This window comes from Macaca thibetana, chromosome 2 (assembly GCF_024542745.1).
Source record: "Macaca thibetana thibetana isolate TM-01 chromosome 2, ASM2454274v1, whole genome shotgun sequence".
NCBI lineage: Eukaryota > Metazoa > Chordata > Mammalia > Primates > Cercopithecidae > Macaca > Macaca thibetana.
Window position 1 is genome coordinate 35,079,377 of NC_065579.1, and position 14,998 is coordinate 35,094,374.

Genomic DNA, 14,998 nt, shown 5'->3' on the forward strand with positions numbered 1-14,998 from the left:
TTGCATATCTATGCCAGACTCTTCAGGCTACTTTCTGTTAAAGAAGAAATGGTTTGGGACTACTTTTTATTAAAGGAAAATTCCACTGATAACTCTTTTACCCTTTCTAGTCACCTAAAAATAATTTCTTAATAACTCCTGTATTACCAATGAGTGTTCAGCTTCTAGCAGAGAGGGTAGCTCCTCTCTGCTAGGCAAGTTGTCCCAACAAGTATTCAGCTATCAGCAGAGAGTAGCTCCTTTCTGCAGCTGGTCACCCAATGTCTGCTCAGGTCTGGCTGAGCCTGGGGCTTTCATGGGCCTCAGAGGGGAGGAAGTGCATGCTGATTGGTCCATGGGTAGCCATGGGCAGGCCTGGAAAAGGTGCCACAAGTTCCCACCCCTGTCCATGGGATTGGCAGCCCAATCCCCAGCCTTCAGGCCCTCCCTGGCCTGAAGATGGGGCCTCACTGGGGATCCACCCTATTCAGCCCAGGAACCTGTCTGCCTCCTGCTGCCATTCATGGTGCTCAGGCTGTAGCTGTCAAGGGGTGCCTATAGGTCAGTGCTGAGCTGCCCTCAGCACCCCATTGGCTTTCCTCCTATGCTCATCAGAGCCCAAAGTCCAGAGGGGGCCAAAGCGGCAGGGGGCTGGCATGTCAGCACTGCTCCAAGTGTGTACACTCCCAGTCAGGCTGCAATAGCACCCAGACTTGGCCCCAACTTTGCTCCAAGACAGGAGCAGGTGCTGACAGCAGGGAGAAGCCAGGCAGCAGGAGCAGGCACTTCTGAGCCTGTGAGGATGGTGGGGGCTTCCTGGGCCCCCAGGAATTCAGGATGCCTAGGTCCACAGCTGTGGTTTGGATGGCTGCAGCTGCACAGTTGGTGGCGGGGGACATTCTGCCTGCTCTGGAGAGCAGGAGGCCCAGGTCTGCAGCCACAGTTTGAGTGGCTGCAACTGTGCCCAGGAGAGTGGGTCTCCTGCCTCTTGCCTGCTCTGTGGAGCAGGCAGCTCAGTTCCACAGCCACAACTTGGGTGGCTGCAGCTGTGTCTGTGAGGATGGGGCTCCTGCGTGCTCACAGGTTGCGAGAGTACAGGGATGCCCAGATCTGCAGCCATGGCTTGGGCATTTGCAGAGGCAACCAAGGGGCTCTCACCCCAACTCAGAAGGGGCAGGGCTCCCACTTGTCCCTAGCTCCCACCGGCTCCATGGAGCATGCAGCCCCAGCCACACCTTCCTCCTGCAGCTGGCATGATGGCAGCAGCCACTCCAGATGGCCTGCCACTACCATCACTAGGTATCCATCAATGGTGAATTGATAAAGAAAATGTGGTATATACACACTACAGAATACTATGCAGCCATAAAAAAGAATGGAATCATATCTTTTGCAGGAACATGGATGCAAGCTGGAAGCCATTAGCCTAAGCAAGTTAATGCAGGAACAGAAAACCAAATACCACATTCTCACTTACAGTGGGAACTAAGCATTGGATACACATGGACGTAAGATGGGAACAATAGACACTGAAGACTACTAGTTGGCAGTGGGAAAGAGTGGGGCGAGGGTTGAAAAACTGCCTATTGGGTACTATGCTTACTACGTGGGTGATGGGATCATTTGTATCTCAGACCTCAGCATCACACACTATATCCATGTAACAAACCTGCACAGATACCCCATGAATCTAAATAAAAGTTGAAATTGTTTAAAAAAATATGCATTAACCCCTAGGGTGAGTAGAACATGCAGGTTTGTCCATTCAATCAAGATTCTGTGAAGTAACTCAGAGGTCTAAAACTACCTTAATTATGTAGGCATTAGGGTGTGTGTGTGTGTGTTAGAAAAAGGAGTAATAGAAGTTGGAAATGAGCTCAAATTTTTAAATGTAATCTTAATAAGTGTCACCTGAAGAGCAAAGGCACTCAAAGAATTAGGCCTGTTTTAAAATGGTGGTTTGAGAACAAAGAGTGATGGCTCCTCAGGAAGATGAACCATTACAATCAGGCTTCCCAAAACTCGTTTTATTATTAAATGAATAATAGTATGCTTACTGTGATCATATTTGCCACACACAAACACGGGAAAAAAACTTTAAAATCTATAACAAATATCACATATAGAAGCTTTTGGCATACCATGGAAAATTTAAAGCCAAATTTTAATATGTGACTCTTTGTTGTTGTAACATCTAAAGCTACTTGCCATCACCATTTCTCTCCTCCATCCCTCTTACAAAGATTATATACAACGTAAATCATGCTTGAAGTAAAGAAAATGAATAGGGGAAAATAAAACTTCGATACCACTCCTTCAATCTTTAAAAATGTATTTTTGTTTCTTTTTTTTCTTACCATTTTTTTGGCAGTATCTTTTCACATATATGTCTGGTCCACCTATAATTAAGTTTTAAATTTTTATAAAAGAGGGCCAGGTCTTTTAAATCAACTTTTTACCAAGTGCTTTTGTGTTAGAAGTAACTATTCTAGTGAAGTGACTAAAGGGGACACATACATAGAAAACAGAAGAGAATAAAGTAGTAGAGCCAAACAGCATGAGTTCAAATCCCAGCTCTGCCACTTACTAGCCATATGATCCCAGGCAAGTTACTTAACTTCTCTATACCTCAGTTTCCTCATCTATAAAATGTGGATAATAATAGTACTTACCTCAAAATATTGTGATGAAGAATAAAGGAGTTAATATTTAACAAACACCATGTAAGTGTTTGTTAAATGGAATAATGAATGAACAAAGGGAGAAATCTACCATTTCCAGCCAAAAACATCATTATTGTGAATTTTATGAAGTTAAAAGAAACAAACATGAGACATCATTTTTCATTACCTCTCTGCCTACTCTTAAAAGTGTGGGGTTGTATTAGTCTGTTCCCATACTGCTATGAAGAAATACCTGAGGTTGAATGTGGCTGCTCACGGTCGGCGTGCTGCGGTGCAGAGCGGGCCGGGAAAAGTGATGCTGGTTAGCATGGTGAAACACCGTCTCTACTAAAAATACAAAAAATTCGCCAGGTGTGATGGTGGGCACCTGTGGTCCCAGCTGCTTGGGAGGCTGAGGCAGGAGAATGGTGTGAACCCAGGAGGCGGAGCTTGCAGTGAGCCGAGATTGAGCCACTGTACTCCAGTCTGGGTGACAGAGTGAGATTCCATCTCAAAAAAAAAAAAAAAAGATATTTTGTTTCTTTATCCACCTTGTTTTTATAACACTTAAAAACCAGTACAAACCAAAAAACCTAGTTAAAGCTATTTTTTGGTTTGTAGTTTTAATTAATTTCCCCTAGGGTAGAAATTAAAGCGGTAAGTCACACACACACACTTTGTTGGGGTAGGGGTGGCAGGTTGAGAGGCAGTGTACTTGGGTCAGCTACAACTAAAAACAGTATTTCAATTCCTAATTTTACTTATTTTATATGTAGACAGGGCCCTAGTGATAAGATGGTGTAAATAATTTAGGATATTCATGTTTTAAAGTAAAGCATAAATATTTATTTTGCAAAATGTTTTCTAGTTTGAAGGATAGTCCATTATTAGGATTTGTAGATTAATCTGTATGGTGAAGGAATATCAGAGAAACGTGTAGGTTATTTATTTTCTGCAGTGTCATTTTGTCAAATGGTTGGTATTAAAACTGTTATTTTCTTTTTCTTTTTTTTTTCTTTTTTTTTTTTTCAGATGGAGTGTCGCTCTGTTGCCAGACTGGAATGCAGTGGCATGATCTTGGCTCACTGCAACTTCTGCCTCCAGGGTTCAAGTGGTTCTTCTGCCTTAGCCTCCCAAGTAGCTGGGACTACAGGCCGGCACCATCACACCCAGCTGATTTTTGTATTTTTTTTTTTTTTTTAAGTAGAGATGGGGTTTCACCATGTTGGCCAGGATGGTCTCGATCTCTTGACCTTGTGATCTGCCCACCTTGGCCTCCCAAAGTGCTGGGGTTACAGGCATGAGCCACTGTGCCCGGCCACCTCTTTTCTTATTCATTTTATAACCAGTGCCTAATTCTTGCTGACATTAGATTTTTAAAAAGAATTATGCTATACATCTTTATAAATTGTATATATATTTCTTAAATATTGCAATTGCCTAAGCATTGTATATTTTAAGGCTGTTTTCTCTTGCTCTCGATGTTGAGGAAAACTATAAATTGACCTATAATGCATCTACCGTTACTGGTTTTGGTTAGTTTGATATTTATTGTTTTTAAACAGTTTCCAATATGGAAACTTTAACACCTTTTATACAGTTCTCTACTATTCAAGATAAAGATTATTTAAAATATCTCACCAGAAACTTATACTTTCACACTTTGTAATATTTAGTTTCTATAATTTAAGGAAGTGACTTTTTTTGTTTGGGTTAAGTAAAAAGCCTTTATTTGATTACCAGCATGAGAATTCACCTTGGTTTCTATTTTATGCAATTGTACGTTTTTTTCCTAATTATATGGAAGCTATTGGAACTTCTGTATTCAATGCTAAATACTAAGCCAAGGGGAGTATAATAGGTAAGTTTTTTCAGTGACTGTGTCTTTAGCATTCAGTCATTATAAGAAAATGATCAGAACAAAATCATTACATTATAAACATGTAATTCTTTTATATAGTGATTATCATGTACTGTATTGTAACTTTAAAATAAGCTATTAAACTAGTTTTTATGGTTCAACTAATGCAAAAAAAAAAAGAAAGAAATACCTGAGACTGGGTAATTTATAAAGAAAAGAGGTTTAATTGACTCACAGTTCCACATGGCTGGGGCGGCCTCAGGAAACTTACAATCATGGCAGAAGGGGACCTCTTCACAGGGCGGCAGGAGAAAGAATGAGAGCTGAGTGAAGGGGGAAACCCCTTACAAAACCATCAAATCTCGTGAGAACTCACTATCATGAAACAGCATGGGGGGAGCCTCCCCCAAGATTCAGTTATCTCTACCTGGTCTCGCCCTTGACACATGGGGATTATTACAATTCAAGGTGAAATTTGGATGGGGACACAGAGCCAAACCTCAGGGGTTTTCTTCAATCTTCTTATACATATCTTGAAATGATAACTATTGTTAAAGTGATGGAAATTTCATTTGGTAGAACAACAGGCAGACTTGTGATCTTATTAAAACTGTTACTATGATTGAGGATTTCTTTCTAAGGGAACACAACATTCTCAGCATTCTCCCCCAACAAAACAAAAGAAACAGATTTCAAAACAAGGTCAAATGTAATAGAGTGCTTAAAAAATAAAAACCATTAAAATTGTAGAGATTGATTCTATAGGAGAGCCAGATTAAGTTATTACCAATTTAATCTGAAAGTAGATATTGTAGAAAGAAACAAGCAAAGGGTTGGTTTTACAAAGATTTGTTATCTTATTAATAACAAATAGAATAATTTCAAACAAAAAAATATTGAATGTAGGTGGCAGATATATTTCCAACTCTCTTTAGTCTCTTGCTATATCTTAACTTCCTTATTATAAAAGTTAAGTGCATCTCCTCTGGGCCCAGTTTCAATGACCTCAATGAAGCTGACAAAAACATCTCCAAAATTACACAGGTAAACGGATGCCCTTTAGTAATTGGTTGACTTCAAGCAGGTCTGGCCATGAAGTCAGACTATGAAGCAGATTTCCCAGGATGGAAAAACATGCACTCTCCCTTCTACAAGCCAACAGAAAATCATGAATGGCCCTTTCTCAAAGGACACAAATCCTGGGTACAGTGGTCTAGAAAATTTTCCAAGTTAATTAAAGTCACTTAGTGCATCTCCTTTCTCCTTCCTACACAGATAATCTTCCTGGCCTCTTGAGAGCACCATTCAGTCCAGGGTATTCTTAATGCACAAAATTACCACCTTTGGTCTTCTGAAAGACTGACAGGGACAGACTGAGATGAGAAAAGAATGTATTTCCTGCTTAGGATGCAGTTCAAAAACAATTAGAGAAACCATACATAATGGTACCTAATGTTGAATGTTGTGGCACAGGTTTTAAGCGTTATAGGATTTCTTCTTTCTGATGGCACAATTCAATTCAACATGCGATTTTTTTGAATAATGTTTACCACTTGTATACATGAGTGTAACCATGACCACAAGATGAATTTTTTTTTTAAAAAAGACCCAAACAGCAGAACATTTTCAAGAAGTTTCAGAACACTTTAGGCATGGAGAGCATTGTGAAAGATTCCAGAGGGGGAACAATATGTCTACAAATGAAAAAGAATGTAATTTCTCATTAGAATACCTAGATGCTATAACTTCAACTTTCTGTGAAAAATAATTATGGACCTAACATTCTACACTCAGTAAAAATATCAATCAATGAGAAAGTGAGAGGGAAAAAATGAAGTCACTTTCCAGCATGTAAAAATTCAGCAAGCTGATTTATCATGCACCCTTTCAAGAAAATTACTTGAAGATGTTCTCCAGCCAGAACAAGAATTAAATCCAAGAAAGGTAAAAACTCGAGATCCCAGAACACTGACTCCAACCCAGGACTTGGGTGAAAAAAAGTCAGAATGACAGCTTGGCATCCAGCCCAGGGAGCAGCTGGTTCAGATTATAAGAAGAAGTCAGATGGTTCTGGGAAATCCGTCTTCAACAATTACATTACATCCCTTATCACAGATGGACTATGTTTAAGGAAGATAGATCATCTTAGTGTTTGATGAAGGCATACAATAAAAAATAAGACACTTTGAAATCATAGGAGTGTGAACAATGTTAACATAATAATAATAGAAATACTGTGTATTGATATTTTTTATTTTAGATTCAGCCAATGAATAAAGTATACAAGGATTAATTATGATTACAGAAGAGATGACAAAAGCTGACAAAAGTTGTGGGGGTGGGAGAACAGCGCATACAGAAGAGTGGGGAAAGGAGTAGAGGGAAGGATAGGAGTTCTAATGCACTCATCTTACTAATAATAGCTAACGTTCGGTACTTAACATTGTGCCCATTCATGTTTATGAATTTATTCAGCTCATCTCCCAAAATGAAAAAACTCAGGGTTCTCTTAGAGGGACAGAACTAACAGGATATATATAAAGAGGAGTTTATTAAGTATTAATTTACATCATCACAAGGTCCTACAATAGGCTGTTTGCAATCTGAGAAGCAAGGAGAGACGGTCTCAAAAAAAAGCCCAAAAAACTCAGGTGAGCACTCGCAGTACCTGGTTTTAACTTCATATCGCTGAAAGAGGCACTGAAGAGATAGAAGAATCAGGCCTGAATCACCGCCGCCACCCCTCCCCCATCCTGGCAGTGGTAGGGAGTGGTGCAGAGAGCATTTCCGGGAATTTGGGGTGGAAGAACACAGCCACTGGGTGCTGTCCTGTTAGAGCAGAAAGCAAAACCAGACTAAACTCAGCTGACCCCTGCCTATAGAGGGAGAATTTAAACCAGCCCTAGCCAGAGAGGAATCATGGATCCCAGGGGTTTACACTTGAGTTCCCATGAACTTCGCCACTGAGGGCTGTAGTGCTGTCTGTCTCCAAGAAAACTTAAAAGGCATTCTAGGCCATAAGGACTGCAACTCTTAGGCAAGTCCTTGTGCTGAACCAGGCCCAGAGACAGTGGACTAGGGGCATCACACCCACTGGGGCAGCTAAGAGAGTGCTAGCATCACCTTTCCCCTAACCCCAAGCTACACAGCTTGTGGCTCCCTTCCTTCCACTTGAGGAGAGAAGAGGAAATAGTGGGGGTGCGGGGAGTGGGGGCTTTATCTTGGGTCTTGGATACCAGCTCAACCACAGCAAGACAGGGCACTGGTCAGAGTCACGAGGCCCCTGTTCCGGGCCTTAGCTCCCAGATGACATTTCTAGACACCCCTTGGGCCAAAAGGGAACTCACAGTATTGAAGGAGAGGACCCAGTGCAGGCGGCATTCATCACCTGCTAACGGAAGAGCTACTTACAAATAACACCCCAAATAACCAGCAGCAATACTCAGGTACTACATTGAGTGCCTTGGGTGAGCCTCTGAGACTTGCTGTCTTAAAAAAAGGGAAGAGGTGGACATTAAGAAAGTCAAGTGCAAGGAGCAAAGAGAGGTGGAAAGGATGTGGAGCTGATACAAAGGGGAAGATGGACAGAACAGACACATCAGAGGTTTTTATGAGGTTAAATGGAGTTTGGGCGTGTTAAAGCCAGAAGGATGAAAGGTTTGGTCAGTTACTGGAACATTAGACTTTGATTTCTAAGACAGTTCAAATTCCCAGTTACAAAGTGTAATGCAATGAACAGGTAACTGAATTGGAGTGAAAAAGTGATTGGAGTTGAATTCAAGCAATAATAATATTTTGTATGGAACAACTAGTAGACCATTAAAAGTCTACAGGGTAATCGTAGCAACTGAGGAGCTTAAAGAACTAAACTCAACAGCTGATATCATCAGAGAGGTCAACAGATGACACAGTGAAGGCATTTTTAGCAAGGAAGACTTCTTTGGAGCAGAGCAGAGGTAAGGACCCTGAGCTTTGCAAGGTCGTGATGTCTAGGATGTCAGAGCTGGAATTAAACTTCAAAATTTCAAGTTTCTGGTAGTTAACAGATCTACTCACAACATCTATTTCATAAGGTTCTTGTGACAGTCCGGTTAGATGACATATATAAATAACCTAGTGCAGTGGTAGCTAGTATTATAGTTAGTATAATTCACCTTGTTATGTACTCCTGGGAGTAGAGAGGAAACACATGTCATTAATCACATCCCTCATTTTCATTTAGGGGATTGGCTGCTGGAAAACAGACTAAGGGACCCACTGGATCATGCCACCATTCTGTGAATGGTCTAGATTCCAAAACTGGTTCCTCATTCAAAACACTGAATTTAGTTCATTCTGAACAAGACAAGTTACATTTGTTTTAAAAACTCCCTGAATGCATATAGGTAAAGAGAAATAAATCCGCCTTGAGTTTCACATGGGCAAGAGAATATATCATCTTAAGAAATAAAACAAATGAAACAAGTCCTTAGAAAGTTTTAGGAAATATACTATACTGCTATAAGACAGGAAGATATAGCTCAAAATTGTTTTATTGGTCAGTTTTACCACCTTGATATAAAATGTACTACTAGAAGCTTAAAAAGAGCATGTCTTTTGAATTTTAATGAATTTTAGTGAAATTTAATTACAGATTGAAGTTAGATAAAAGGGTTGGTGGAATACAGGTCTAAATACTCATTATGTGTCCATTAATTAAACTGCTTATTATTAAATTAACATGTTAATTTTTTTGATGAATTACAATTAAAATTTTTTCATTTTGTGATAGACCTAGTTCATGGTCCCAGTTGTATATGATACAGGTGAACACTAATTCATAGCTCAACAACTATCATTTACTCTTTAAAGCATAAGTGTATATTATTCAATGATGTATCTATGGAAGACTTTTGTCTTAGACTCACTCAGTAGCTATATTTTTGATGGAATAAGGCAGAGACCTGAGCAAAGGTTGGTAACTGCGATTGAGGGAGTGGAGAATTTGGCTCCTTTTCTTCAAGAGCATTTTTTCTTCAACCTCTTGCTTTTCTTCAATGGCTTTTTGAAGGGAAAAGTCTTTATTACTAGGAAAATCACTTTTATATTACTCTTTAATTTTATTTTGAGTAATTTTTTTTCTTTTTGTGTATGGTTCTCTAAATTTTAACACATGTATAGATTCCTGTATCTACCACCATAATCAGGACATAAAACAGTTCCATCACCCCCCAAAAAATCCCTTGTGCTATTTCTTTTTGGTCACCTCGTCCCCCTACCCATAACTCCTGACAACCACTAGTCTGTTCTCCATCTTTATAATTTTGTCTTTTCGAGGCAGTCATATAAACAGAATCATACAGTGTACTTTTCTAAGATCAAACCAAACAGAATCCCAAGGCTAGCAAATGGCTGATGTCACAAAATCATGCCATTTATAAAAATGCCATTTCTGAAAGTTTTACTATCTTTTCTTGAGTGCACCAAATACTGTTTTTCAATCTAGAAAGTACTAAGAACTCCAAAGACCCCCCCACTCCACCCGCTTTCTCTCAACAGTCTTAATCACAGACAATTGTCAGTATCTGTAAGATCCACATGTTAGCTTTCATCCTATAGGGCTGAGTCTGGGATGTTTTAGTCACGAAAATAGTATTTCTCAGAGCAGGGCCTCTCAAATGTCTCGTTACCATGAGGGGGTAACTTCAAAGCTATCAGTATATAGAAACTTCCCATTGTTCCAACACTTGTAAATATTGTTGTTATAGATCCTTTGCATGGTCTAATCATTGTGACACAAGAAGCTGGGGCCCATAGTCTTTCCCAAATGTTTCTGAGGTTGCGCAGAGGATTCAGCCACTACTTTGTGGGTATAGTCTGCCATCTACAGTCCACAGGTGGTCTTTGCATGCTTGCTTTCATGGTAGTTTCAAAATGAGATTTAAATGCAAATAATGTTTTAGTGTCTCTTGTGAAAGAATGGAACAGTACATCTGGATTTCTTATCCACAATCTGATGATCTGACTCCCTCATTCAGAACATTATACCTAGCTAAAACTCTGTCCAAATTCCCTTAATATTGGGCCAGAATTTGGGTATCACTGATCTGAAGAAAAAAATATTGGGGAGTGAGTTATATCAGTGTAATTGTGGGGTAGCTTACATGGTTTGAGGTTTGTACGTTTAGTTTACACACTAAGAGTTTCAATTAAGGTTCCCAGCTGTTGGCAAAAAAAAAAACTCTTTCCTCGTGCAGACTTAAATTCTGTGGTCAGAAATGCAGAAGGAAAGGTAGAAAAAAAAGTAGATCAAGTCTTTGCAATTTTATTTCTCTTTTCCTCACCAGATTCTTTTATTATCAAGATTCAGGCCTCAACTCAAATGTCACCTTCGAGAGGGGCTTTCTCTGACCAATTGGGTAAAGCGGCTATTCTGCCCTTCTCATCCCCATTACTTTCTAGCCCATTACCCTGATTTTATTTCTTCATATCACTTAGCACTAACTTAAACTAATCTGATTCAGTCATACATCTATATATTTATTGTCTTTATTTCTTCCCCCTCACCACTAGAGCAAGTACCTTTTTCTGTTCACTACCACATCCCCAATGCTTAGAACAGAGCCTGACCCATAATACGTGCTTTAAAAACACTGGTTGAAAAAAAATTAATAGATGCAGTTATTTGGTGACACTGGCCATCTAAAGATTTGGTTTGGTCTGGTTAGAAAAGTCTACACCATGAATGCTCACCTCAAGCGTCTCCGAACTGCGGGGAACTCCTGAAACCATAGCAGTGGACTGGGAAGAGTTTTCTGAGCAGCCCATCCTGGGAGTTTTGGAGAGCACTGTTTTAATTGCTGGAGGAAAATAGCTTTTAAAAGCAAATTTGAGATTGTGATCTGATAAAAAAGAAATGTTAATGTAAGATTCAAAAACTTGGACCCTGATCCCTAGATTTAAGAGGAGCTCTAACAATAATTATCCCCAGAGTTCCAGTTTCAGGTAAGAAGGAGTAAGCATGCTTCACACCTTTTCTCACACTGAATGTAATTACAAACCCTGGACAGAAGGCAAGAACAAGTATTTGAAGACTCTGAAAAGTAAATAACAGCAACCAAATTTTGTAGTAGCATTAATCTAAATCCATACGTATCAATCATAACATGAATGTAAACGATCTGAACATACTAATTTTAAAATAGGAATTTTCCCTAAGCTCATCAAGCAGTATACATTTTATATATACAAGTTATATGTAAAAACTTCTTTTATATGTCAGACTTCAATAAAGTGAGATTTTTTAAAAAATGAAATTGTCAAAATGGATTTTTAAAAACCATAACCCAACTCTATGCTATTTACAAGAAACACAACTCAAAGATAATACACTTTGATTAAAAGTGTGGGTGTGTGCCTATAGTGCCAGTTACTTGAGAGGCTGAGGCAGGAGGATCACTTGAGCCCAGGAGTTCGAGGCTGCAGTAGGCTATGACTACTGTACTCCAGCTTGGACAACAGGGCGAAATTCCATCTCTTAAAAATAAATAAATAAGACCGAGGTACGAGGATGTGGTGTTCCAACCCAGCGGGAAAATGCGGACTTTGACTGAAGAGGAGACCCGTGTCATGTTTAAGAAGACTGGGAAATACATCAGGGAGACTCTTCAGCTGCTGGTGTACCAACCCGATGGCACCTACTGTTTCTGGCTACACAATGACCAGGTGTACTATGTGAGGGAGATTATGAAGCTGGATGCCAATATCTCCGGGGACAAGCTGGCGTCACCGGGGACCTGCTTCAGAAAATTCACTAAGACCCACAAGTTTTGGTTCACGTCAGAGCCCTGAATTACCTTGCACCTTATGCCAACTATAAAGTGTGGATAAAGCCTGGTGCGGAGCAGTCCTTCGTCTTTGGGAACCATGTATTGAAATATGGTCTGGGTCAAATCACCGAAAATACTTCTCAGTACTGGGGAGTGGTGGTGTACTCCATGGCAGACATCCCTTTGGGTTTGGGGGTGGCAGCAAAATCTACACAAGACTGAAGAAAAGTAGACCCCGTGGCGATTGTGGTACTTCACCAAGCTGACATTGGAGAATATGCGCGGCATGAAGAGACACTGACTCAAAACGAAGTCATTGCAAGGACAGACAGCTGTGTGGAAGGGCCGAGCTTTGTTTCCTGTGTTCGTGTAGACTCCACCAGCATGTTGAATTTTGTCAACACTATGGCCTCTTCAGGGACATCTTAGTTTACTGTACTCTCTATCACTGACAGATGCAGGCCGGATTCTTATTACATACAGAGATGGCTCAAAAATGGGGTTTCAGATTTTTGTGTTTGTGATGAAATAGAATACTCTGTTTCAAAAAAAATTAAAATAAATAAATAAGAGGATGGGAAATATACACATTCTCATAGGAAAGCAAATATGTCTTCCATATGAAGCAAGTAGTACACTATTCATTTGTGTATTCATTCATCAAATATTTACTGAAAATATACTAGGTTCAAGACATGATGCTCAACATTTTTATGTGACTCATAATCTTAAAAGCCATATTTAAGAGTGAATTATGTTAGTCGGGAGACCAGATGATAGTACCTGAATCAGAGTAGATAGGTAGAAATTGTAAAAATTCACAAATAAAATTAAAAAAACAAAAACACCTACAATCCAATACTTGAGATAGCTTTTGATCTATAAAGGCAAAATTTCCACATGTGCATCAAGATCGTCAGGCAAATTCATTAAGTGGAAATAAAATGGAGAGCGCAAAATCAGTTGAATAAAAGAAATAATTGTATTCTTGATTGAGTTATACATCCTTCTTTTAAATAAGCATGTTTAACAAAATTGAGGCAGCAAATACAGTAATCGGTCCACCACTGTCACATGGAAAATAGTATTACAATTACAAGAGAAGTTAAGACAACGTTAGAATCCTCATTGATGGGGAGTATTATGTGTATCTTCTACTCTATTTTTTGTTAAATAGATATACTTTTCTTTAAAGTAGGTTTTTGTTGTTTTTTTGGTTTTGTTTTTTGTTTGTTTGTTTTGTTTTTTTACCATTTCTACCCCTCCCAGTCCAATCCAGTTACCATCATCTGGGCTCCTGACTAACGCACTCTTAACTATGTCTTTTAAGATTATGAGTTACGGCGGGGCGTGGTGGCTCACGCCTGTAATCCTAGCACTTTGGGAGGCGGAGGCGGGCGGATCACGAGGTCAGGAAACCGAGACCATCCTGGCCAACACGGTGAAACACCGTCTCTACTAAAAATACAAAAAAATTAGCCGGGCGTGGTGGCGGGCGCCTGTAGTCCCAGCTTCTCGGGAGGCTGAGGCAGGAGAATGGCCGTGAACCCGGGAGACGACGGAGCTTGCAGTGAGTGGAGATCGCGCCACTGCACTCCAGCCTGACAGACAGAGCGAGACTCCGTCTCAAAAAAAAAAAAAAAAAAAAAAAAAAAAAAAGATTATGAGTTACTATCTAAAAATGTGAAGAATATTATACCTTAAACTTAGTAAATTTTTAATAAATGTTTGATGAACGAATGCATAAATGAATGACATGATACTTGTTTGATATGAGAGACATGTTTGCTTTTCTGTTGGGACTTAGAGATTCCAGAAACATTAAGTTGGATATTGCTACAGTCCTAGGAGAATAATGGGAAACTCTTTCAAAGCACTTACCATGTGTCAGAGACTGTTCTAAGTGCTTCATAAATATTTACTGCTCTAGTCTTAACAAACGTATTAAAAAGCTTTTATTACTAACCCCAGTTTTAGACAAGGAAACTGAGGCACAAAGGGTTTTAATACCTTGCTTAAATTCTGCTTTTTTTTTTATTTTTGAGACAGTCTCACTCAGTCGCCCAGGCTGGAATGCGGTGGCGCAATCTCAGCTCACTGCAAGCTCAGCTCACTGCAAGCTCCGCCTCCCAGGTTCATGCCATTCTCCTGCCTCAGCCTCCGGAGTAGCTGGGACTACAGGCACCCGCCAATACACCCGGTTAATTTTTATTTTATTTTATTTTATTTTTTGTATTTTTAGTAGAGACGGGGTTTCACCGTGTTCGCCAGAATAGTCTCGATCTCCTGACCTCGTGATCCACCCGTCTCGGCCTCCTAAAGTGCTGGAATTACAGGCGTGAGCCATCGCGCCTGGCCAAATTCTGCTTCTTAAAGAACTAGTAAATGATAGACATGGGATTCAATGTCTTGTAGTCTAGTTCCAAAGTTCCCACTCTAAACTGCTACTGAGTTTATATTCCAGTAGGTCTCTAAGTTGAATGTGCATCAGAATCACATTTAACTTGTTAAAACAGACTTCTGGGCCCTATCCACAGAGACTCTGATTCAGTTGGCCTAGGGTATATGCTGAGATTTTGCTGATCTAACAAGTTCCCAGGTGATGCTGATTCTTTTGGTCCAAGGTGCTGAAGTATACTTGAGAAGAAATCAAATTGCTACTGTGGACATTTCTTCAGTCTAATCCA

The 14,998-nt window shown here is 39.8% G+C and overlaps 1 pseudogene; it reads left to right on the forward strand.

The window, feature by feature from the left end:
* Window positions 1–12,078: 12,078 nt before the first annotated feature.
* LOC126948915 (60S ribosome subunit biogenesis protein NIP7 homolog) lies at window positions 12,079–12,740 on the forward strand (annotated as a pseudogene).
* The last annotated feature ends 2,258 nt before the right edge of the window (window positions 12,741–14,998 follow it).